We start from the raw sequence: 24,812 nt of genomic DNA on the forward strand, positions 1-24,812 counted from the left end.
GGCATGCTTGCGCCACCTTGTGGAATAATATATACTTGCACCCCTTTTTGGAACCTGAAGCAATTTTTCACATATTTAAATTTCATTTTAAAGAATGGAATGAAATAGCAGTGTAATTTTAAACCACTAGATGCCTATTATTCTGTGTCCTTAGTTATTATATTGCAATTAAGGCATATTTATGATTCCTCAAAGCCATATTGTATGCTTATATACCTTATTCTAGTTGGGTGACTTAAATACTACTTATTACTTGAAAAATAATGACAATAATTTAATATTTTTTTCTGCTCTTTTCCTAACCAATACCTGTGAAGGGCATGTTAATTGAGGTATCATTTAAAACAACAAAAATAAATTATTTCAAGCATAATATTTTATGTTCAGTGAATCATGTATATTGTGATTAGCATCCAGAGTTTCAGGTTTTTTTCACTTTAATGCTAATATGCATTTAAAAATTAATGAATATGTGTATTATGGTCCTATATATCATTATCAATAGAAACATGTAAGAATAAAACAAAATATCAGCTGATCGATGGAAATGATTAAATTTAAAGACAACTGAAACCAGTTTTCTATTAATTTTGCTTCATTTTGGTTAAACTAAAAATCCATAGAATTTTGGTAAATAATTACATATGCAGGCATTTTTACTATACAGTGTGTTTCAGAATTTGAAACATTTTCATTTAATTCTCAAGAGTCAAAATCAGATCATACTGTATCCCAAGTCAAATGAAGAAAGGAACTCTTTTTTCCTTTTTTTTTCCCCTACGTGTAAGCTATAATACTCTATAAACGACTGTCCCTGAAAGCTATTATATATTCCAATCAGATATATTTTAATAGGCATTTAGACATTGGAGATGCAAATAAGGTGATAAAATATCATTTACTTATAATTAAAATGCCCTATTTAAATAACAACAGTGTTCCTTTTTATAATCAGATCATGGGAAAAAAAGTTTTAATAAGATGATACTATCCTATATGATTTAGTTAATAAATGAGTCACTTTTTTAAAAAAAAGAAATGACTTTTGGAGCCATAGTCAGTCTTTCATCTCAGGATGGGTTAATCCTTCCCCTTCTCACTGTCCACCTTGTCCAGGCAGCATCCCTCAGAAAGTCCTAATAACTATTTTAATATTAGTCTAAATGTAGGAAAAGTTACTGTACAAATAATGAAATAATGCATTTGAAGGTAAAAATGGCAGAAATATGGGGCTGATTTGCTGTTTTGAATTTCGAATAATTTAAACCATCTGAAGTAGCATGACATTAAAGAAGAGGAAACTTAGGAGTAAGCATGTCAGTTTGAATCCTAGATCCAACACTTACTAGCTCAGTGTTATTTGGCGAAATATTCAACCTTATAGAGCCTTAGTTTTCTTAGAAGTAATAGCAACATAGACAAAACAGAATTGGTGAGAAGGAAGAATGAAATAGCATCAGTAAAGCACTGGGTGAATAAAAAAAGCAGTGGAAGCCAGGGAACGTATATTATGTATTCAAGTTTTCAGTAGAATAAAAAACATTGACCAAAAAGACTGTATGGGCTGCGATCTTGAACTCAATGAAATCTTAGGATTAAAATAGAAATGCACTTTAACAGACTTAATGGAGTCAGATGGTAGACTTCAGAGACATTCAACAAATTTTATAAATGCTTTATCTCATTTATGTCTCTTTCATTCTACAATATAGTTGTAGCAATTTATTCATGTTGGAATCCATAGATGCTGTTGCTGAAAGATGATTCTTCAGCTAGAAACCTAGGAGTCTTTCTCAGATCCACACTCTTCTTCATGTCCCAACATAATCCATGAGGAAATGAGGTCAGTTATATCTCCAAAACATTTCTTAAACTCTTTTTTATTCTTTAAATATCTTCCTCATCAAGGTCTTCTGATCCCCACTCCAATCTAAAATAGTTTTTCCTTCCTTACTCCTACTTTATCTATCATAGAAAGAGCCTCGACTGTGTACCAGGAACTATTCTAGATATGGGATAAGTCAATTAATATACCAACCAAAATCTCTAATCTCCAGTAATAAAAGATGGCAAGTGCTGGTAGAAAAAAACAAGGCAGAGAATGGGATGAAAAGTTAGAGGGTAAAAATTATAATTTTAAGTAGTGTGGTAGGAAAAGTCCTTCCTGAGATGGTGACGTCTTTATAAATCTTGAAAGAAGCTCAGGAATGAGACATATGACTAGGAGGGGGAACGGTACATGTGAAAGCTCTGGAGTGAGAGCTCTTGGCGTGTTTGAGGACCAGCAAGGGGCCCATGAGTTTGGAGTGGATTCAGCATGTGTACCAACACTTATCACAATGCAATAGTTAATCCTTTTATTTACTTTCCTGTATTTCTTTCTCACTGAAATCCATGAGGAAGGGGCTATTTCTGTTTTAATCTCTAATGTGTCCAGTATCCAGATCACTCAACATGGTGCCTAGCACATGGTAGACAGTCAATAAAATTGTTCGATGAATGACTGTTCTCTTAGACTGTTGATATTGAGAACGAGTGATTCAATTAGGACATGAGTTGTAGTGGGCTGCTCTTGGATTCATGTATTCATATGGAAAGGTGTTAATTTTAGAGAAGGAGATGCTGGCTGACTGTGCAGTCTCACCAGGAGGTTACCAAACACGGCATGTCCTCCCAGAAACAATTACAGGTAAAGAGCTTGGCTGGTGGCCATCAAATAATAATAAAGGAAGTTGCATGATCTTAAGAGATATTCTTTCAAATAATTCTAAGTGTAGTGATGAACTACCCCCTTCCTCCTTCAGAGCTATTTCTTTCTATAGGATGAGACTGGACACCTGGAGTCAATGCACTTTCTCTTAGGCCCAGGCTAGAGGGAAGCTGGAACGTCTCTGTCCTTTAGCCGACCCTTTTCTAGTTCCCACTTTATTTTTTTTTTTTTAAACGAGGCAACCCTTGGTTGACCTCATAGATTGCAGGACCTTGTCAGTTTTTAATCTTTAATTTTTTAATTTTTTATTTTTTATGCCTACAGCACCTGGTCTTCCCAGGTGGTCTCCCATCCAAGTACTAACCAGGCCCGACCCTGCTTAGCTTCTGAGATCAGATGGGATCAGGCTTGTTCACGGTGGCATGGCCATCAACTAGTTCCCACTTTCAGAATTTATCATTACTTAATTATGATAAAATATGACTGTCAATTGTTTCATTACTCAGTTATATTCTTGTTCTGTGGATACATGCCAGTCATCATAATTTAATTTTCAAGGAGATTTGTCTTTTTACTGGACTGTTTTCTAACAATATAAAAATTTCAAAGAAAAAAAAGTGTCATGGCAGTCAGTATTTTAATATAAGGTCAGTAAACTTGTTGCCTGGAAAGAAAAAAATAATCTAACAGTTTAGCTGAGGATGCTCTTGGTAGCCGATCCAGAGCTTTATTGAATGGGTTCTCAAATCCAATGTTTAGTAATGCTTGTCATGATAGGTAAAAGGAGCCATTTTTCTTCCACCATGTAGGTTTTGAGTAGACAGGAGACTTCTAATTTTGCAGTATTAGAAACCCCAATATTAACACTCTTCTCAAAGTCTAATTCTGTGTTTTCTACAGTCTGCCTTGATTCTTCTTCCCTTTTCCTTAGTTTTTCAAACTACCACCTCTGACATTCTTCTCCCTTTCTACTAAGACTTAACTGGTTTGAGCTCATCCAGTCTCACAGTGTTAGCTAATGTTTACCTCAAAGTCTCCTAAATCTATACCCACCAAGGCTCCTTTGTTTATGGAACTCCAATCTTACATTTCCAGTAAGTTGCGCATGGTACATTTTCACCAGGTTCTTATTTTCAGATACTTCACTCCCAAGCTGTCCTGCCAAAATGATCATTTCCCTTTTGATCTCTCTTTTGCCACCTTCATTTCCGTTTAAAGATACCATTATATCGAGCTTAGAAAATAATATTAGAAAATAAGAAAATTATCATGGGGTCATCCTTCTTCCCTCCTACACATTCAGCAGTCATTTATTTCTTAAACAAATATTGAACACTAGTTGCATGTCAGGGACTCAGATGGCTCTGGGGTAAAATTTTAAGCAAAACCACTTGCTTCCTGTCCTCATGACGTTTACCCTCTATTCTTGTAACTAATTTTTTTTTTTTTAATTCTATTTAAAGATATCATCACATCCCTTCCTCTTCGTCTTCATAGTCATTTCTGTGGTCTGGGTCTCAGCATTTCCTGCTTTGATAGTGACTAACCACAAAGTTGGTTTCTGCATCTCCAGTGTTCTTCTCTGATCAGCCTGCGTTGCAAACGGCGTCTCGCTCTTTGACACAAGCGAGTTTGCACCAGTGCTTGATCCTCCCTTACACACATTTGTTGGCTCTCCTGGACTGACAAAATAAGGTATATAATCCTTAGGAAGACTTTTTTTCCCCTGACTTACCTCTTTATTTGCATGTTCTTCCTCTTTCCTCTTTGCCTCGAGGTCCAGGTACACAGAGCTTTTCACTGTATCCTGATCACGTGGCTTTCATACTCTTGTTTGGAAAACCATCTGCACTTCTCAGTGTTTGGCGAACATTGTTTGGAAGACATTTAGTAACCACCACAGGTATCTGTCCTTCTCTGAAATCTTTCCAGATTTCTTATTCCCCTATTCAGGGCTTTCCTGGTGCTTCATGTATTTTTTTTTTGGACTTCAGGTTTTCCTTTCTTGTATTACCCACATCCGTAATACGACGTTTATGATTTCCAGTTTTAGTTTCTTTCAGATGAAACAAGATATGAAAACATTTTTTAAATACTCTAATTGCGGAATCTTTAGAGATTTTTATTTTATTTTATTTTATTTTTTTCGTCTTTTCCCGTTGAATTTCTGTCTTCCAGCAGGCCATCTTTACTGAGTCTTTCTGAAGCAGTTTAGTTTTTTTCCCCTCCTAAATACAGTGGTTTTTAGTTTATTCATGGAGTTGTACAACTATTACTGCATCAATTTTAGAACATATTTATTACACCAAAAAGAATTCCCATACCCATTAGCATTACTCTCCATTTGTGGCCATAACACAGCCCTAGACAACTACCAGTCTACTTTCTGTCTCTAAAAATTTGCCTATTCTGGATATTTTATATAAGTGGAATCATATGTTATATGGCCTTCATGTTTGGCTTTTTTACTTGGCATGCTTTTAAGGTTCATCTATATTGTAACATGCATCTGTATTCATGTATTTTTATGTCTAATGCTTCATTGTATGGATATACTGTATTTTGCTTTTTCATTCAATAGTTGATGACTTTTTAGGTTGTTTCTACTTTTGACTGTTATGAATAATGTTGCTATGAACATTTTTATGTGTGTTTTTATAATTAATTTTTAATAGAAATAACTCATTTTGCACTATTATTTGTGTAGTAGTTAAGAGTATTCATGGATTCTGGAGTTAGATTGTTTACATTCAGATCTGCAACTTATTATCTGTGTGACTTTGTAAAAGGTATCTTCCTTTTTTGGGCCTCAGTTTTCTCATGTCTAAAAATATGATAACAATAGTGTCGATATCATAGGATTGTTGAGTGGATTAATCTATATAAAATGTATAGAATATTGCAAGGAACTTGTACCTGATTTATAAATATTTACTATAATATAATTTTTTTGTAATATTAAATTACGTAATTCTAAAAGCAAGTGCAGCTAGTATGACAGAATTGGGAACAAACATAACTGATTCTTCATAAACTTAACCTGTGGGATCCTGATACCTAGGCTCACTGGGTGTTCAATATGCATTAGTCACTACTTTACAGAGAAAATAGAAGTTGTTAATAAAAGTTAACCCAGTGGGTTACTTAAAGGAAAGTCAGTTAAGAGAGCTTCTACCATACTGGGCTTACTCACAAAAACAAGGTTAAAATGAGAACTTAGGTAAAATGGATCCTTGCATCACATCTTTATATACTTAGCTATTTAATTTGGGCATGCATTTAAAAGGAAAGGAATGTCTATATGGTCATGCCACTCTGAACAAGCTTGATCCTGTCTGATCTTGGAAGCTAAGCAGGGTCAGGCCTGGTTAGTACTTGGATGGGAGACCACCTAGGAAGACCAAGTGCTGTAGGTGTAAAAAATAAAAATAAAAAATAAGGGATTATAAGCTGACAAGGTCTTTGGAATTTGTGAAGTCAACCAAGGGTTGCCTTACCTTAAAAAAAATTAAAAATAAAATAAAAGGAAAGGAATATGCATTCAGCAAGAAATTGTGTCTAGAAGCATCTAAGTTTTTCATGTTAAATGAGAGCTCTAATACCAACTACATCTATTTTGTAAGATTGTTGTGAGGTTCAATGAAGATGTGTTGTGAAATTTGTTAACCGAAAGTTATTTTTTTAACTTTATTGAGAAATAATTAATATTAATAAATATCATTGCACATATTGAAAGTACACAATGTGATAATTTAATATGCATATACACTGTAGGATGATTAGCAAGATTAAGATAATTGACATATCCATCACCTCACATAGTTGGCATAGGTAACTCTTTTAGTTTGTGTGGTGAAGATAATTAGATCTGCTCTCAGCAGCTTCCCAGTATACAATATCATATTATTACTACATGCATGAATCTGGAAGATATTATGCTAAGTGAAATAAGCCAGAAAGAGAAAGACAAATACTGTATGGTATAACTTACATGTGGAATCTATAAAAAAAAAAAAAAAAATACTGATTTCGCAGAACAGAAAATTACGTGGTTACCAGGGACTGAGGTGAGGGGGAAATGGGATAATGTAGGTCAGAAGTCACACATTTTCAGTTATAAGAAGAATAAGTTCTGAGGCTCAAATGTGTGACTGTGATTAATGATATGATATTGTATACATGAACTGAAAAGTATTATCTGAATTGTCGTTTGAACATTTGGTTATTCATTTGACGTGTAAGTTAGATTGTGGCTGGGAAAGCAGAAGCAACCTTGGTATTTACTGTGGAAAGGAGGTTTGGGGTAGGGAACCTGGAAGAGCTGAACTTGAGTTGGACCAACAGTCTCAACTGCCCGCAGCAACCAATGTGGGCACTTCTCAGGAAGTTACCTGGAAGCCTTGGGCAAAACCTGATGAGCTCTCTGTCTAGGTCATACCTGCAGCGATTTTCCACCTGAGAGTAATGTCTCTCTTTCTTTTCTGCCATCTACCTCTCATATGAGCCTCTCTCGCTATACCCTGGATAGGTCCTTTTTGGCCAAAGAATCTGAAAACAGTCTGCAGGCTTTATACCCCTGCAAGCTCAGAAGGCATGGAATGATACAGACTTTTTACAAGTAGTTTCCAGCAGCGATTGATAGTTTGGATTTGAAAGTATTTCCACTGACGCTTTGTGCTCATTTAAATATTAAGCAGACATTCCTGTTTTTCTTGTAATGTGTGGATAGTCCACATATTATTCGATTATAAATGAATGTGATAAGTGAAAAGCAAAGGCATGGCTACTAGGAACTGTATGTACATTTGAAAATTCCATTTGAGTGGCTTCCCTCCAAGATAATGGCTGGAGAAGTCAGTATTTTTGACTTAAGTGAAGTTGAATCTTGGCCACAAGGAATTAAAAGAGATGTCAAATATTTATGAAGCATCTTGCTAATGAAGCATTTTGAATGATGCAGAACAGAGAGAAACTGGAAGGCTCATTTGCCAAAGCAAAAGGTGATTAGTTTATAGATAACTTCGTGTATATTTTGAAATTTATTTAAATATAATCTTTTCCAAGAAGACTTGAATTAAAGCAGTTGATAATACACTAAATATACTGTATATGAAGCTATATCTATTCACCTATCTCTATACATTAGATTTTTTTTTTTTTCCTCCATCTTCTCCTGGTCCATTTAAGACCAGGAAAAAGTCCCAAAGACCATTTGGTAGTGTTAGTAAAGTCAGAGGAGGAGATGCCAACCTTTCAAATCTAAATCTATTTTAGAACTAATACTTGTCTTGGAAGCATCAAGTATGTAAGTGCCCTTTGGGTCTTTGACATAATAAGTCCAAGTTCATTTCAAGTGGAACTAAAAGAATTTACTCAGGGCAAGGCTGAGAGAAAGATCAGTAGGCCTGGAGTGGATTGGTAAAGCAGAACAAACTTATAGATAGGAAACCATACAATGCATTGTCCCAAAAAGTTCCCTTTTGACAGTGAAAGAAGGCACTAAACATAAATAACATTACAAATTTCTTTGACTATTTACTTATTCCCTGACAGGTTTTTAAAATATGCTGTATGTTTTTGTATGGTGCGGTTATATTAAAAACTATTTTCAAAAATAAATCTTTTTCTGAAATATAACATCTTTTTGTATGTTAAAGCAAAAAAGCTTATGTATATTGAAGATATGAATAATTAAAATAACATAAGCAGAATAATTATCATTAATGCATATTCCTGTACTTTAGTTTCTTAGTAACATCTGTGTCTAGTAGAATGAAATAATGCATATAATTTGTCATGCACTTTTTTTATGCATCTCCAATAGTACAGCTTAGTACAACAAGTGACAAGCCAGCATAGCAGTCATATTCCCATCACTCCTAAACATTTGTGTCCACAGACCCTGCATATAGTCTTTGAAAAGGAAGCATTAGTTATGTTGTATCTGGAAAGATTTGGAAAAAATGAAACCTGTTATTACTGGTTTTGTTTCCAAATTATTCATGTATTAAAATAATAACTTTTCACTCTATATGAATATCACACACCACTAGATGAAGCCATACCCGTAGATGGAAATACAAAGAAGAAACCTCTCAAACTCATCAGCACCCTGACTGAATCTCAACCAGTTTCAAATATTGGTTCTACTACTTAGGATTTGTGCAGATTTGAAGTTTGTTCTGTTGATCCATCATTCCCATGAGTTAGAGATTTGGGGAGCAATAGGTGCTTTAGTGGAACCCGTGCTTTAAGAATAATGTTTTTGGGGGATGCTGTTGGAGATCAGGGTGCCTGACCCAAAGAGCTGGTGGTTATATAACTTAATTGCTCATCTACCTTCTACCCTCACTGGTTCATTGATCTGATTTGAAAAACAAATTTAAATGTCTGGGGGTATTGTTTAACTTAGTCATGGAGAAGCTATAAGAAACCTCTTATGATTTTATTCATTTCTCCTATCTTAATCTTCTGATAGTATCCAAAGGCCTAAAGACAGACTGAACAAATTGAAAAAGTTAGCATCTTTCACCCTGTCTCCTTGTTTATTCTAACCCTCTCCTGAACCATCAGTGAAATTTCATGAGAATTTGTTCCATGGCTTGAACACCTAGATTCCTATAGAGGGGTTAGTGTCAGAAGAACTAAATTTCAGAACAAGTGTGAAAAATTACATGAAAGTCTCAAGGGCAAGTCTTGAGGGTTCTTATTTATTGTATTCTCACCCTGCCTCTCTCTCTACCCTAAGACAATGTGAACCTTACCTCAACTCCCATCTTCTTTCGCTTCCTATTTTCAACTTTAGTCTTATTCCTCTGAAATATGATGATGACAATTCCTCCACAGCCCCTGAATTCTTGTGATTCAAAATATTCCACCATTAGTTGATCAGCTAAGGCCAGATGGCTGAATGCAGGGTTAGTGCTCCAGATAAATTATGCAAACCAAACACCTGGATTGGGGCATGGAAAAGCCAAATCCCCCAGACATACAATAAAATTCAGCTATTCATGATAATGGCTAATGCTTATTCAAGGCTTACCATGTGCTTGGTAGTACTCAGAGCACTTGACATGTAGATAAATTCTTTGAACCTTCGCAGCAGTTCTATGGGATATACTACTGTTACCCTAAGGAGACAAAAGCACCAAGAGGTTTATAATTGTCCAAGTCACAGAATGAGTCAGTGGCAGAGCAGGAATTTGAGCTCCAACTGTCTGAATCCAAAGTCCAGATTCAATTATACCTCCCAAATGAAAGAATTTGATATTTCAGGAGGGAAAAAAAAACATCTTGGAAAAATGGATATTGGTTGAACTAACAATTATATTATAGCCTAGAATTATTTTAAAATTTCAGTGTATTGTGGATTTGTATAGGGGAAGCACTGAATTTTTTTCTGTGTCAGGGCTGTAGAGTTTTTAATCTGACTTTAGACCACTTTTATCCTGTGAGGCTTTGAACAGTTTAAGTCTCCAAGCCTGATATAATAGGGATCTCCAATAGTAGTGTTTGGAAGGACAAAGGTAGAGTATTTGCAACATACTGTAGTACAGTAGCACATTATAAGTATTCAATAAATGTTAACAATAATAGCTATCATTTAATGAGTGGTTATTAGGCAGACAATGTCCATATATTATCTCAAGTAATCATATGGAGGTACATTGGCTATTGAAAAACACTAATGAGTTAATAAAAGTTTAATTCCTTTAATAGGATTCAAATGTTCCTTTCTGTTTTCTGTTTGCTGCTGTTGTTGTTGTTGTTATAGTTGTTGTTGTTGTTGGCCAGGTTTATTGCAAGACTTTCTAGTATTACAGAAATATTTAACTAAGTCTTCTTTTCGGAAAGAGTTATTTCTGCATCTTTGACCCTTAGGAATACAGAAGAGAATGCCATCTGCATGTCAGTATTAAAGAATAGCAACTTTGTACTAGGAAGTACAGTGGTTAATTTAATTATCTCAGGATATTTATGCCGAATTTTCTTATTGCACTATTTCAAATGGAGACTGTGGTTTAAGAATGAATACACAGAAGATTTTTTTTGATAGTGATTTCAGTTTACAATAAGATGAACATTTGAGGAAAATATGTGATTTTCTGAGGCACAAGTCACACTATTTTCAACTGTCAGGTATAAGTTAATGTAACAAAGGACAATAATTTTTTAAGTCTTACATAAAATTGAAGTATCTAAACCTTGTCTCTTCTTAGAGTGCAAGAAAAACTATTGAATTTATTGACTACAGTGAAAAATAGTAGCACTGTCTCCTGCCCAGCATCCTTCTCAGAGCTCTGACATTTGAATTCGTAAGTTAGCTTTTAACAGTTATTGAAAAAATTATATATCAAATGCCAACAACTCATAATTCCTCTTTTTCTGCCATTTACTGGTGGCATTCAGTCACATGGTTTTGTTCCCGTTGACCTGGCATTGTTTGAACATGTTGTGTATTGGTGAAAAAAGAATTCTATAATTTTTAATGGATTAGGCAATTAAGTATTCCGATCTAGACTATATGTGCATCTGAGTGTATATTTGTATGTGCATAGACATAGGCACTTTAATCAAGGAAGCTAATTGGTTTTCAGTATCTAAGGAAGAAGGTATAAAAGTAAAAAGCTTTTGCTGTGAGCTTGCTGAGAATTCAGATGCAAATTTTTTCACATGGCAAAAGTTCATAAAAATATAGACAATATAAGACAAAAATCAGTCAAGAAAAAAATTGAATTCAATTAAGCACCAGTGGCAGCACATTAAATTGCATTAGGATTGACAAGAGAGTTTTCCTATGGTTTAATAAAGTGCCTTCCTGGTTTCTGTGACCTCCCTGACGCACTTGTACAGTGACTGCAGAACAAGCACGGGAGTGTGACGGTCCTTTATATTTGCATTAATGCCAGAGACTCTCAGAAGTTAATGAGATGGAAATGTTAGAAAAGATTTCAAGGTTATTCTCATATATTTATGAGAATATTTATGTACAAGGTTATTTATTTAGCATGAGATTAGATCTTAACCACCAGACAAAAGTACAGATGACCTGATTGATTTCTTCTCATTTCTCTGGCTTCCATTAGTCTTTCTTTTATTCATATCACACTATAGTTTCCATTAATATAGCATCTTCTTTCCCATAGTTTTCTGTTATTTTTTTTTTTAATTGGAGGTAAATGGTTATACATTTTTTTTCTCTCAGTTACCAATAGGTGATGAAACCTTGGATAATGAGGATAAAAATGAACAAATACTGTAATTGTCTAAGGAATTTTCCAACTCATGGATGTAGGAATATGTCTCATGTTTGGGTAGTTTCATTCTATTTTTATTTTACTTAAATTTAGCAGCCTGCTTGTTTTATCAGAATTAGCATCTAGTGATGTATTCATTTATTTTTCTTTTTAATTTTCTGATGGATTAAACCACCTTGATAGATTTCCTAATAGTGAAATATTCCTATATTCCCAGGAAAATCTCACTTAATCATGATACATGATTGTATTAATATACCACTGGATTCATCTTCTTGATGGAGTAGCTATTCAGAAATTTTCATTAGTGGCCATAAGTTAAATCAATCTGTAGCTTCCATTTTCTAGTATTTTAAAATCAAATTTATGTTCTGAGGTTAGTACATTTAACTGTAGAGATATTTCAAAATGTTTCTGTGTGGAAGAATACTATCACAGTCATCTATTATTTGAAAGATAGGCAGCAATGAAATTCATCTAGACCTAATATCTATTTTTAATACTAAATAAAACCCTTTTAGACTCTAATCATATCTTCTTAAGAATCTCAAGATCTCAACAAGATACTACTCGACACACGTTTGATTGGCAAAAATTCACCCCAAATTTGAAATCATTGAGATTTCTTCTTAAATGGAGAAGAATTTGACTTTTTGTTGTTGTTGTTGTTATTAAGTTGAATATTTCCATGGTTTGGACTCTTGAGTTCTCAAGAGGAGCTAGCATATACCAATGAGGATTGCACACATATGTGCACTACGAGACATGGAAAAGAATGTTTATAGCAGTACTGTCGATGGTACCAAAAAATGGAAATAATTCTAATACTCATTAATGGGCAAATGAATAAATAAATTGTGGTGCATTCATTTTTTTTTTAAATGTAAAAGTGAAAATAAATTAATGTGTATTAACTTTGTGCATTGATCTTTGTAACATTAGGGTTCAGGCCTAAAGCAAGTACCGGAAGATTCCTTTTTTCAAAAGTTAACAAGACAAAAAAAATTAAACAGTAATTGGACATACCAATTTAAGTAATAAATCCATAAATAAAATAAAAGCACAAAATACAGAATGACAATTATCTCTATACAAGAGGAATGAAAAGATAGAGGAGTAACATAAATAAAGATTGGTAATATTCTAAATCTTGGGTTAAGTGAGCTTATGAATGTTCATTTTATTGATTAAAAACAAATAAAATAATAAAAGCAAATGCGAAGGCCATGCCTGACAATGGTGTTTATATGAAACGAGGGTGATTAATTCAGTGCTCCATACCCAAGATGTAATATGTTTGTATGTAGTTATCGGGTCGGCAGGAGTGGCAGTGTCTTTGGAACAAACACAGAGAGCAGGCAGGGCATTGCCTGCCATTGTATCGAGTCAACCCGAGAAGCTTCCCAAAGCATTTGTGGAATCTGTTGTGTACCGGGACCCCAAGGAAAGGACAACTTTTCTCAAGTATATCTAGGTGGCTATGCTGTATTCTGAGGCAGCTTTAATTTTTCTGGTATTGGGTTAAATCAATGGCTCTAAAACTTAGTTGTGTGATAGAATCACATGAAGAACTTTAAAAAAAAAAAAAAAAAAAAAAAAAAAAAAAAAAAAAAAAGCCTGATGCTCTAACTCAGAATGAGTGAAATTGGAATTTCTGGGAGTGGAACTCAAACATCAATATTTTCTAGATTTTTTCTCAGGCAATTCTAATGTTCAGCCTACAGAGATACTTTAAGTATAGGGATAAATGATTAAATAGAAGATTTAAATGTTTTCTTTTGGTAAACTTACTTCTGCATATATCACAATTATACTAGTAGTATAGTCTTTTAACCTAATAATAATTAACAAGTTTGATTCAAAACCAAGAATTAACCTCAAAGAATGCTTCAATAGATTGATTTTTCCCTATAGTGAACACTACAAGTTGCTTACTTTTTTAGTTGTAAAATCCCAGTCACATGCTCAGCTAAATATACAGCTTTCAGTCTGTCTTGCCGCTAGGAGTAGCCTTGTGACATAGTTCTGGCTAAGGAGATATTGGTAGGAAACTTCTGGCTGGGGCTTCTTGGAAAGATTTTTCCTTTCTTTGTAAAAAAAGAATAGATTAAGCTGCCAAGTCTCCTTTACTCTTACCCTTTCTTCTTGTCTGGTATAAAGATGCGATGTCTGGAGGTACAGCAGCCATCCTGAAACTGCAAAGACAAAAGCCGTGATTTAAAACTTTAAAGAGCCCCAATTCCCAATGCCATATCTAGGGCTGCACAAGCCCCTAGATATCTAGAATGACCTTTCTTGTCAATACCCCCTCTTTAATTGTTCTTGCGCTTACTATTGTTAATTTTTGGTATGCACAAGAGAGCACACTCCTATTTGACAACATTTTTGTGGGGTTTTCTAAAGGTTTTGAATATTTCAGTGTGACTAAATAATGGCTTTAAAGTTGTAAAAAGTAGAGGAATGATCAGACTTAGAAGAGGAGGTAGCAAAATTGCCCTATTGCTATAGCCTATGGCAAGTGAGAATGGCCTGAAGGGCCAGCTCGTGTCCCTGAGGACACACACCTGAAAAACTTAACAATAGCCAAGAGTACTTACAGGGCAGAGGAGGGTCAATGAATGACAATGGATTGTTAGGGTGTCTGCATTGAACTGGGAGCTTCTGAAGTCATAAACTCTATTAGAATCACCTAAAGAGAGTTTATATACTGTCCATCTCTCCTAAAATTCTAAACAAGTAAATACCTAAGTAAGGTGACTATATGTCTTCTGAACTAGTCTTCTGGAGGCCTGTCAGAAGTAAAGCTTCTCTGCGCTTTAGAATTTGGACCATGGAATTGTTAGAGGCTATATAACTTGGATGGGTTGTTCCTTAAAAATTAAAAGAGTTAATGCCCAAATTAGAAAAGTAATTTCTTATTGAAGTCAACCTCTCTATAATTTCCCCTTAATATAGTAGAATTTCTTTATTACAATTATACAGAATAAATTTAAGTCTGTTTCGTACAGTTCCAAGATATACCTGAGATCTTTTCCATTGATCTCAGAGTCGATATTGACATTAGCTACAGATGAAAACTAGTGGCTACCTGTCTCTCCTTCCCATATTAATCATTTACTCTCGGCTGGTTTCTTAGGTTTCCTTATTATATTTGGTTTTAAATATCTCCAAATGTAGGCATTATTAGAATGGTTCTTTAACATTATGAATTGAGTGCTTGCTTTGTTGCTTTCTTTGTCACTTTGCTGATAAATTTTCTTTAGCAGTAAAGGTAGCCAGTTCTAAAAGATGAGAGTATTTGAAACCAGGCTTCCACTTCTGTTTTATCCTTAACCTTTGACCTCATCTGGTCTCTGACATTTATATTCAATTCATTCCTATTTATAGCCCACACTTAGTTTCAGATGAACAACTTAACTTGTTTGTATGTCCCACAACCATTGGTCTAAGCTTTGACAAGTTGTGATTTATCTCTATCAGATCTAAGTGCTGCAATCTGAAACCAAGTGTTTCCAGGATCCAAGGGTCCTTACAGTGTACTAGGATCTCACTGCCAAGGGCACCTGGCTGTCAGGCAGGAGAGGATGGATACCCTGCATGTGACAGCCTCACAAACATATCCATTTCTTTCTTCACTGCCCCCACCACAGTCCAAGTCGTTGTAGATTTGCTTATGCACTTACCAAAGTAAATTCTTCCCTGGAATACAGCAGCAGCCTCCTAAGTGGTACCCCCACTTTCATCCTCACCACCCTATTAGCCATTTCTACATAGAAGACATAATAATGATTGAAGAGGCATATGAGTTTATTCCACTGCTTAATGGTTCCAACTGCACTTAGAATAAAAGTCTAATTCCTTAGTTGGGACAATAAGGGTCTGTCACTGCCTAATTCTCTGCGAGTTTCTTCTGGGTCCCAAGCTTTAACCACAGTGGTATCGTTTTGTTTCCCAGTTGCACCAACTTCTTTTTGTTTCTTTTTCTGGAATGTTCTAGATTTCCATCATTCATATCTCATCTTAAATATTCAGTTTTTTTCAGAGATGTCTTACCTGACTTCCAATTTCAGTTATGTTCTTATTGTACTTTATTGTCTTCATAGCAATCATGAGTTTATAATTACATATTCATTTCTATATCTATTTATTTTCACACCAGCAAAACTATAAAATCCATGAGTAGAAATCTTGTCTGTTTTGTTCATGTTAGACCTAACATTTAGCATAGTGCCCAATATGCAGTAAACATTTATTTTATATTTGTTGAATAAATGAATGAATAATCTTAAGTAAAGTTGCAAAAATATAAAATTTTCTATAATCATCTGATAAGAGGTTGTGTTTCAACACCATGTTTCCTGTTTTTGATTAACAATCCATCACGGATATAAATTAGTCAATATATAGCTGAGAATAAAAATTTAAAAGTATAACATGGTCAACCTGACCCTGTCAAGGGAATGAAGCATTGACTATGCAAAGACTCAGGACTTGGAATCAGACCTCCGCACGGGCTCACTTGACAATTCTTGAACTTCTTCACAATCTACCACCCTTTCTTTTTTTTTTTTTAATCTACAGAAATTTGTCAGTTAATTTGTTTGTATTTTCCAGTCAAATAATTGTCTTCTGAAATCATTTTGTTTCTTTCCAGTTTTCATAATTCTCCATTACCACGCCCATTATTTCTGATTCATGAGTGAGCACTGACAGTCTTGAGCAGCTGAACCTGAAGTCTTTAGAGATCCTAGGATTAAAACCAATTCCTTCAGAACATACTCTAAGATCAAGTTTTCAATTACTTAATTGATATTTTTTATAAAATCATATTTACCAAATTTCTGCTCTTTATTTAGTATATGTCGACTAGTATAGTTTAAAATGAGCAGGAAAGCACAATTTCTGTTTAGAACTCATGATTTATTTAGTAAACAATTTTTGATTTTCAAACGATCCATTTTAGTTTTATTGGAATTTTATATTTGTTACCTAAGAACAGAAAGATGGTTTCCTGGTGGAAGAAGAGAAGTAGCAAAGAAGACTAATTTGTGAATCTCCAAGGTAAAATTTTTTTTTTCTATTCTAGAAAAAAAGAGAAATGAGGGTGAACGGGGCACATGTACAATAAAAGGCATATACTTCTTAAAATTAGAGGTTAATAAAATCTATTTTGAATAATAAGAACAGGAATGGAAGTATTTAAAGAAGATTTCAATTTTTAAGAATGCTCACACACACACACACACACACACACACACAGAGGCACACTCACACTTTGTGCCCAGGTGTGACTTTCCTTGGTACAGGTGTGGCTGAAGTGATATGTCAACAGCACTCGCTTCCATTTGCTTAACTAAATGTGCAATCTTTTCAGGTCTCCATCTGTTATTGGCAGGACTTTTCCTTCCCTGAAAGAAACATTTGCTTGAAATGATTAACCCTTTGTTTAACTACTGTTTGCCACTGTGATCTAAGTGCCGTTGTCATTCCCTAGAGGTTCGCCATTCTGTCTTTAGACCTGGCTGCACGCTTCTACTTAACTGGCGCTTTTATGAACTGCAAACTTTGTCCTCATATTTATCTTTTTCTTAGACTATGAAAACTTTAAAGGCAGTGATCATGTTTGTTTCATCCTTGTATCCTCTACAAGGCTTAACATGATGTCTTATGTCCTATACGCAGTATAAGCACAATAAGATTGTGTGTGTGTGTATATTTATGTGTGTGTATGTATGTATATATGTATATATATATGTGTGTGTGTGTGTGTATATATGTTATATATATATATATATATATATATATATATATATATATATATACACGCAGAGAGAGAATGAGAGAGAGAGGGAAAGAGAGAAAGAGAGAGTCATATAAATCTATATATATGGTCTCTGGAATTAGTTTCACGATGGCAAGGACAGTGACTTATGTCTGATAGAAATTTATCTATAGGCACCATTCACCTTTACAAAGTGCTTTCTTTAAGACAAGGAGGGCTTTCATTTCTAATGGCTATTCTACTTTAAAACACCAGACTGAATGTTAGTTAACCTCAAGCTTTGTACGAAAACTTACTTCCTCTATTTACTCCCATTATGAATCCTGACCCATTGCCTTTGGCTCTCATTCTTTGGGCTGCTGTGCCCTGATTTTTTTTCATTTGCCAACCACAGCCTACTTGACCAAGTATTTATCTTTCTCAGTCCAGGGTAGTTTGAATTGTCATGCCTGAGCTGGAACACTCTGGCACCATCACCATGGTTTTCACTTCTTGTCAGGGTTTTCCAGGCGAAGGGCTAATTTAGTCTGACTCAGCCCTTGAGTCAACTGCTCCATATGTGCTGGCTGCTACAAAGTCAATATCCTTGCCTAATTCTGCTTAATGTATGGTGTTTTTGGTGCTCCAGGTTTCCTTCCATCCCTAACTCTGCCTCGAATAGGATTTTATGATACTTTCTGGCAATTGCTAATAACACCAGCACCTAACACAATATGTATATCATCCAGTACATTTTAGAGATGAAGAGTAAATACTTGTAGTAACAGTGTGGAGGATGTTAGGGAAGCCTCCTTCAACTCCCACTACCAAACTCCAAATAATTGTAGTCATTCACCTGTGCTTGAAACCCCTACACGTTTGTGAGATAGTTAACTGGAATTCAGGTGACTTGACACAAAGTGTCTCCTTCCAGACTAACTTATTTGGGTGGAGTTCTGAGTTCAGTGCAATTCAACGTTAGCTTTAATTTTCTAGTAAATAAAATTTTTAGAGGAATGTTTATTTTAAGAAACAAACATTTTCTTAACATGCTTTTCTTCTTGATTTATCATTTTCTTGGGTATATTTTTTTCCCTTTTGGCTGCTATATTGCTTCTTTAAGGTCAGTTATCTACTGAGACCACACTGAGTTTAAAAGATGTTTTCTCTTTGGTTTGGTGTCTGTTTATGGCACTATTGTAGAGATTTATCACAGGTTTTCAGTTGCTTTAGTTTTCTCTACCTAAAGCTTGCTTTCTCTCTTTACCTAAAAGGTAGGTGTTTTTCATATGAGCTAGAGAAGTGGTTCATGTATAGGAGGACGACACCTAATTTGATTTTGAAAATCCCTTAAGAAATATGTCTATTAATTTGTTGAGAACCTGATAAATCCAACCAATGCTAATCACATGTTGTAGTTGTAAAGATATTTGTTAAAGTTTTCTATTTCAAGGAATTCATAACCTAAGGGCAATGGCTTATCCAAATATCTATAACACAAACTCTATCAAACACTTAGTTTTTTCTGAGAATTTATTTTCCTTTTTTTTTTTCTTTTTTAATATCCTCTCTTGGAGACGATGCAGCCCTTTAAAAAACATCTCCCTTGTCAGTTCTTAGAGGAATGTTATGTGGAAATTAATTTACAGCAATAATATACTCTAAATTGAATTACTCTTAATGATTTTGCCTGCATTTAGTTTTTAATTTCCTGTAATAGATTTCACTGTTTTCCAGAATTATCAACCACTAGTATATTCTTAAATTTATAGTAGGATATATAATGCTTATATTTTTTCTTATATGCATTACCCTAGTGGGTAAAACTTAGGATTTAAAAAGCAGCTCTTTTGATTTAAAGCTGTTTCTACCTTACCATGAATACTTTACAATGCCATATTAGGAGTTAAAGTATTGGTCCTTAATCATTTTTGGTACTATCTGCTTGGCTAATGTGATGCCAGTTATGGGCTATTTTCCTCATAAAAATGCATATGTGAACATATACGTAAAATTTACTGTGCAATTTCGGGTGTGCTTTTGGACACTCTGAAGCCCGTCTCTGAACTCTCAGAAGCTCTGCTCTAAATTCATGTAATTGGAATCCTGAGAATGCAAGATGGAGCTCACTGAATTAGAGAGCTTACTGAATCTTATGTGAGTCACAAATCTTCCATATTAATGCCAAAGAAATGATGTTAAGGGATTGGAGATGGGATCAATTTGAGATTTATAAAACAGGAAAAAAGAAGGGGAGAGTTCAAAAGCCACACTAGGATTATTTGTAAAGAGGTGAGACATGTGATACTTTCTAGAGATGATCAAGAATAGAAAAATTATTTTTAAGAAGATTTTCAAAGCAGTTTTTACTCTGCCAGTAATTCAGTACTCAATATAGATAAATATGAATAATTCATCTGCACTGAATAAAGTGAAAAGAGAAGGTTTTCAAATCACAAAAGAGGGTATAATATATAGTCTTCTGAATCAATGAATCGTTGAAACCTTTCAGAAAAGAGATATGCAATTAGCATAGCGGTAATAAAATTTCACTCTTATAAAACCTTTCTTGGTTTACCATTTAATATTTTGTATCACTATTAGAAGGATTATTAGATTTCATAAGAAATAAATATCGTTAATTAGGAACTTATAGTAGGACTATCTGTAGATGGTAAGGACCCACGATCTCATCATTACGCAGTCCAAATTTCAAATATTAATCAGGCAAAAACAAATCACAAATTACTAGTAGCTTTTAAAATTTCACTTGCAAGTCATAACTTCCATTGCTATATATCTTCTGTATCAACCATATAATTTTTTTCACTAGGGTTACAAAATTCTCATGTTTTAAACTGCTATTAAATTTGGTTACTTTTAGTTTAGAAGCTTGAAGTGAATCTGAAGTGTGAAAATTTGCAGAAATTTATCAAATGTTTTTGATTTTAACCACTGTATATGCAGATCTCCCATATAGAAAAATGACACAAACCAACTTTTACAAGTTGTCATGACAACATGGGTAGTGTTCCATGAGGAAGAATTTGTTCGAGCTTGATCATATTTGCAGTTGTCCTGGCAATATGACAGTGTAACTTCATGAATGAGGTGTTACTTTGACAATGAAACTAGTTTTAAGATGACAGGACTTTTATTGGAATGTGTGTGTGTGTGTATGTGTGTGTGTGTTTTCAGGGAAATGATTACTGTTTTGAAAATAGACACAAAAGAAATAACAGAGGTGGAGAAGGGAGACAAATACATATCAAAGTAGGAAAAGAGATATATGAGAGTGTGATGAGGGTATGAAAGATGGAGAAAGAGTAAAAAGAAAAACAGCCAATAAAATAAATAAAGAAAAGGAGGATGGCATTAATAAGTTAAAGAACTTTACCATTACTGGCTAGGGAAAGTTGAACCTGGGAACAAGGAAAAAAGGTGCCATGGAAACCTTTGGGCACCTCGACTGAACAAACAGGAGTGCCCTATTGTGTTGTAACTATGTTTTTGTGACTGTGGTTGTTATCAGGAATATCAAATGGAGTATCAATCTAGAATCACACTAGCAGCATTTACAGGTACCTGACAAAGGAGTTCTGAAGGAAACAGCTTCAAGCTGAATGGTTTTGTTAAAACAGAAAACAGCTCTTTATACAATACCACTTTCATGCATGGACAACTACAAATGAATCTCACGTCAATCTGAGCAGCTATGAATTTTAACCGTAAATGTTAACAGTTACTGCTTCCAAACTATTTGGATATCCAAGTTGAAATATGAGTTGAATGGTTTTACTTTCTTCAAGGAGTAGTTTTATATTACTGAGGAAATTGGAGAAATGTAATAAAATGAAATAAAAGTAAATGATATATTGTAGGCTCCTGGTTGTGTGTGTGCGTGTATCAAACTTTTTCTGTTGTTTTCATGTGTCATTATGTATACCACTTATGTATGCCATGCTTTTTAAATCAGGAATTCTGAACCCAGGTTCCAAGACCCAGAGATTTGGGAGAGTCAATGAAACCCCTGAAATAAAATGTCAAATTTGTGTGCATGTATGTGACTATGTGCATTTTCTAGGGAGATAACCCCAAATTTTAATTAGATGAATAATGATCTTCAACACATTAAGAATCATCAACAAATGAAAGGTGGTGGTTTGATAAATAAAATTAGGAAGAAAAGGAAAAAAAGAGATAAATGGCCAGGAATTTTCAGTGTGTAAAAGGCAGGCATGGAAAAGGACTCTTATCTCTAGATAAGACCAGGTCACCTGAAGCTATGTTGAGCCATCCTTGAAACTACCAGAAACAAAGAGACATAATAGAAAAGTTTCATAGTACTTAAGAAATGAATCTTGAAGCATAGTATAAAGACATCAGCAGTGATCCTCAGATCTTAAGATCCTTACCTCCCTGGAGGTTATATTCTAGCAGGAAGGAAGGGAATTACAGATGAAAGCAGGAGATGTGAGAATTAACTAAAATTTTCTAGGGTTTTCTTCATGCCTGCCACAGAGGGAGGGAGGGAGGGAGAGGAAGGAAGGAAGGAAGGAAGGGGGAAAGGGAAGGAGGGAGGAAAAGAGGGAGGGAGGGAGGGAGGAAGGTAGGAAGGAGAAGGGAAGAGAAGGAGAGAGGGAAGGAAAATGGTAGGAAGGAAGAATGAGGGCAGCAAGGAGCAAATGGAGGTTAGGCAGTTAGTGTCTTGTCTTGAATGTTGTAACATACTCCATACATTCTTGCAGTGCATATCTGTGAGATATATTTAAACAGATGTAGTATTTCAATATGATTAAGTAGAAAGCTAATCTGACAGACTAACATAGATATCGTAGGCCCAGTCATGTTATAACAAATATATTTTCAATACAGATTTGAGCATGATAATTTTCCAAAGTGAAAACCAATGTAAACAGCAGGCAGCATAGAATGTTAAAACTGAAAGCTATTTAACTTATTCCATTTGTAGAGAAGAAAATTGAGTTCTTAATTCTGAAATGTCTCCCCCAAATCCTAGAATCAACTGGTAGCAAAACTGAAATAGGAAACCAAGTTTTCTAATTCAGAACCTAATTTCCTTCATGCTAGAATAGTCTGGAGAAAATTACTGGTAGTCAGGAGATCTGGTTTTATTGACTTCGAATAAGACAAAGGCCTTATGAGTTCATTTTGTTCAACACATAGTAGTGATATAAAAGTTTGTGTTTAAATGTTTGAATTATGAAAATGACGATTTCCCCAAATTTCTAGCACATTATTTTCATGCTGGCTGGAAATATGTGGAGAGATTAGAACACTTTTTATATTTTCTGTGACATGTTTTTACAAACTGAGGAATCGTACATCATACAGAGAGCCGTCCTCAAATGTACTCTGTCCTTGGGGAGTTCTAGTCTTTGTATGTTTTCAGGATTCAGAGGACCAGTGTAACTCAGTTGTAGGATTGCAAATTTCTTCTGTGGAATTCTGACAACTTTGGGTTAAGTAATCGTATTAGCAAAACTCTGTAACAGTGATATAGTTAAAATACTATATGTAAATAAAATATATCAAAAAAATTCAAAATGTTTTTGATTCAGGCAAACATAACAAAACTTTTGTTTGGTTTCCAGACCTTTTAGCTGACAGTTGTGTTATCTTGAGCAAGTTATATAATATTCCTGGGTCTTGTTTTCATATTCTATGAAACACAGGGAACAGTGCCTATATTTCAATGTCATCTTATGGATTAAATGAGATAAGGTAATTTAGTATGAACAAATAATACATGCTCAATAAAATTTCTCTTTCTGAAAAAGAAAAACAATTTCTCTATATTAGAATTTATTATCAATTTTCAACATAAACTCTTAATAAACTAAGCAAATTCTAAATCTAAATCTAAAATGAATACTTTGAATCCATGTAACACCATCTCTAGCAAGAGATCATCATTAGAGAAGGCAATATGAACATTTGTATTTTCTTTTGTTATTATATTCAAGTTAAGCTGTCTTTCCTTTGTGATCTATGTCTCTACTAGCTGAAATCTATTTGTTTATCTTCTCAGAGGACACATAATGTTGTAGTTATAAGCACAAACTCTACATTTAAACTCTAATTCTTTCATTTACTTAGCTTGGGTACATAACCGTATCTTTGGCTCAGTTTCTTCATCTATAAAATGAAGATGATAGTAGTCTTTACTTCATAGAGTTTTGTAGTGATTAAGAGAGTTAATGTATGTGTAGTACTTAAAACTGCTTGTTACTTGGTAATTAAATATCATACGTACTAACAATATTATTTTTATTTACTAATGACTGATGGTAAATAAGTTTCAAATAGTTATCATCCTTAAATTAAAAGGTTTATTGTAAACTCCTCACATTTCTCTGATCGAATGCATTTTATTTAGTGACAAACCCGAATTTACATTTAGCAGAATCTTGGCAACTAGAGAATTACACTAAAGGATGTAAGTCAAGGGGTTTGTTTATTTAACTGTATATGGACCCGAGGATAAATTATCTTGATTAAATAAGTAAGAATTCTGCTCAAAAGTGAAACACAGAGTTAGAAGTTGATGAACTTCTTCTGGAAAATAATCTTCAAGACAAAGATTATTTCATGGTAGTGCAGAAATCTGGGTCTCGAGCAGGACCCTACCCACTTTCTAGAAAAAGTCTTGAGCCTGTTTGCAAGGGCTTCTTGAGGTGCCTGTTAAATTAGAAAAGATTATTTGCTTTTGCCTTCTAGTATATGAGCTCTGGGAGGGAGGATTTTATGTATTTTATTTATTGCCATATCTTCAGCATCTAGAGCAGTGCCTAGATCTTGTACATAATCAGTGATTATTTATTCAGTGAATAAATGGATAAGTTATAAAGGTCAGCATAACATGTTGGGGATACAACAATCAATAAAACATAAGGTGTAAGTAAAGAATTGCTCTTATCAACTTTGCCATCTTCATTCTTATTGTTTAAAACAAGTATGTTTCCTTTCATTTAACCCTTTTCCCATTTAGAAAAAAAAAAAGTGCAGCTTGTTGCCAGCATTAATTTAATATCATGCGTAGGAATACTGCGTTTTCTAGGAT

The 24,812-nt window shown here is 34.3% G+C and overlaps 1 non-coding gene and 1 pseudogene across 1 annotated transcript; one reads left to right on the forward strand and one right to left on the reverse strand.

Annotated features, from left to right (window-relative positions):
- Positions 1 to 3,025: 3,025 nt before the first annotated feature.
- On the reverse strand, positions 3,026 to 3,144 carry LOC118614621. The gene has a single exon (XR_004956129.1). It is a non-coding gene; the product is annotated as a 5S ribosomal RNA (ribosomal RNA).
- Positions 3,145 to 6,007: 2,863 nt separating this feature from the next.
- On the forward strand, positions 6,008 to 6,126 carry LOC118614296 (annotated as a pseudogene).
- Positions 6,127 to 24,812: the final 18,686 nt, after the last annotated feature.

This window comes from Rousettus aegyptiacus, unplaced genomic scaffold (genome assembly GCF_014176215.1).
Source record: "Rousettus aegyptiacus isolate mRouAeg1 unplaced genomic scaffold, mRouAeg1.p scaffold_m13_p_2, whole genome shotgun sequence".
NCBI lineage: Eukaryota > Metazoa > Chordata > Mammalia > Chiroptera > Pteropodidae > Rousettus > Rousettus aegyptiacus.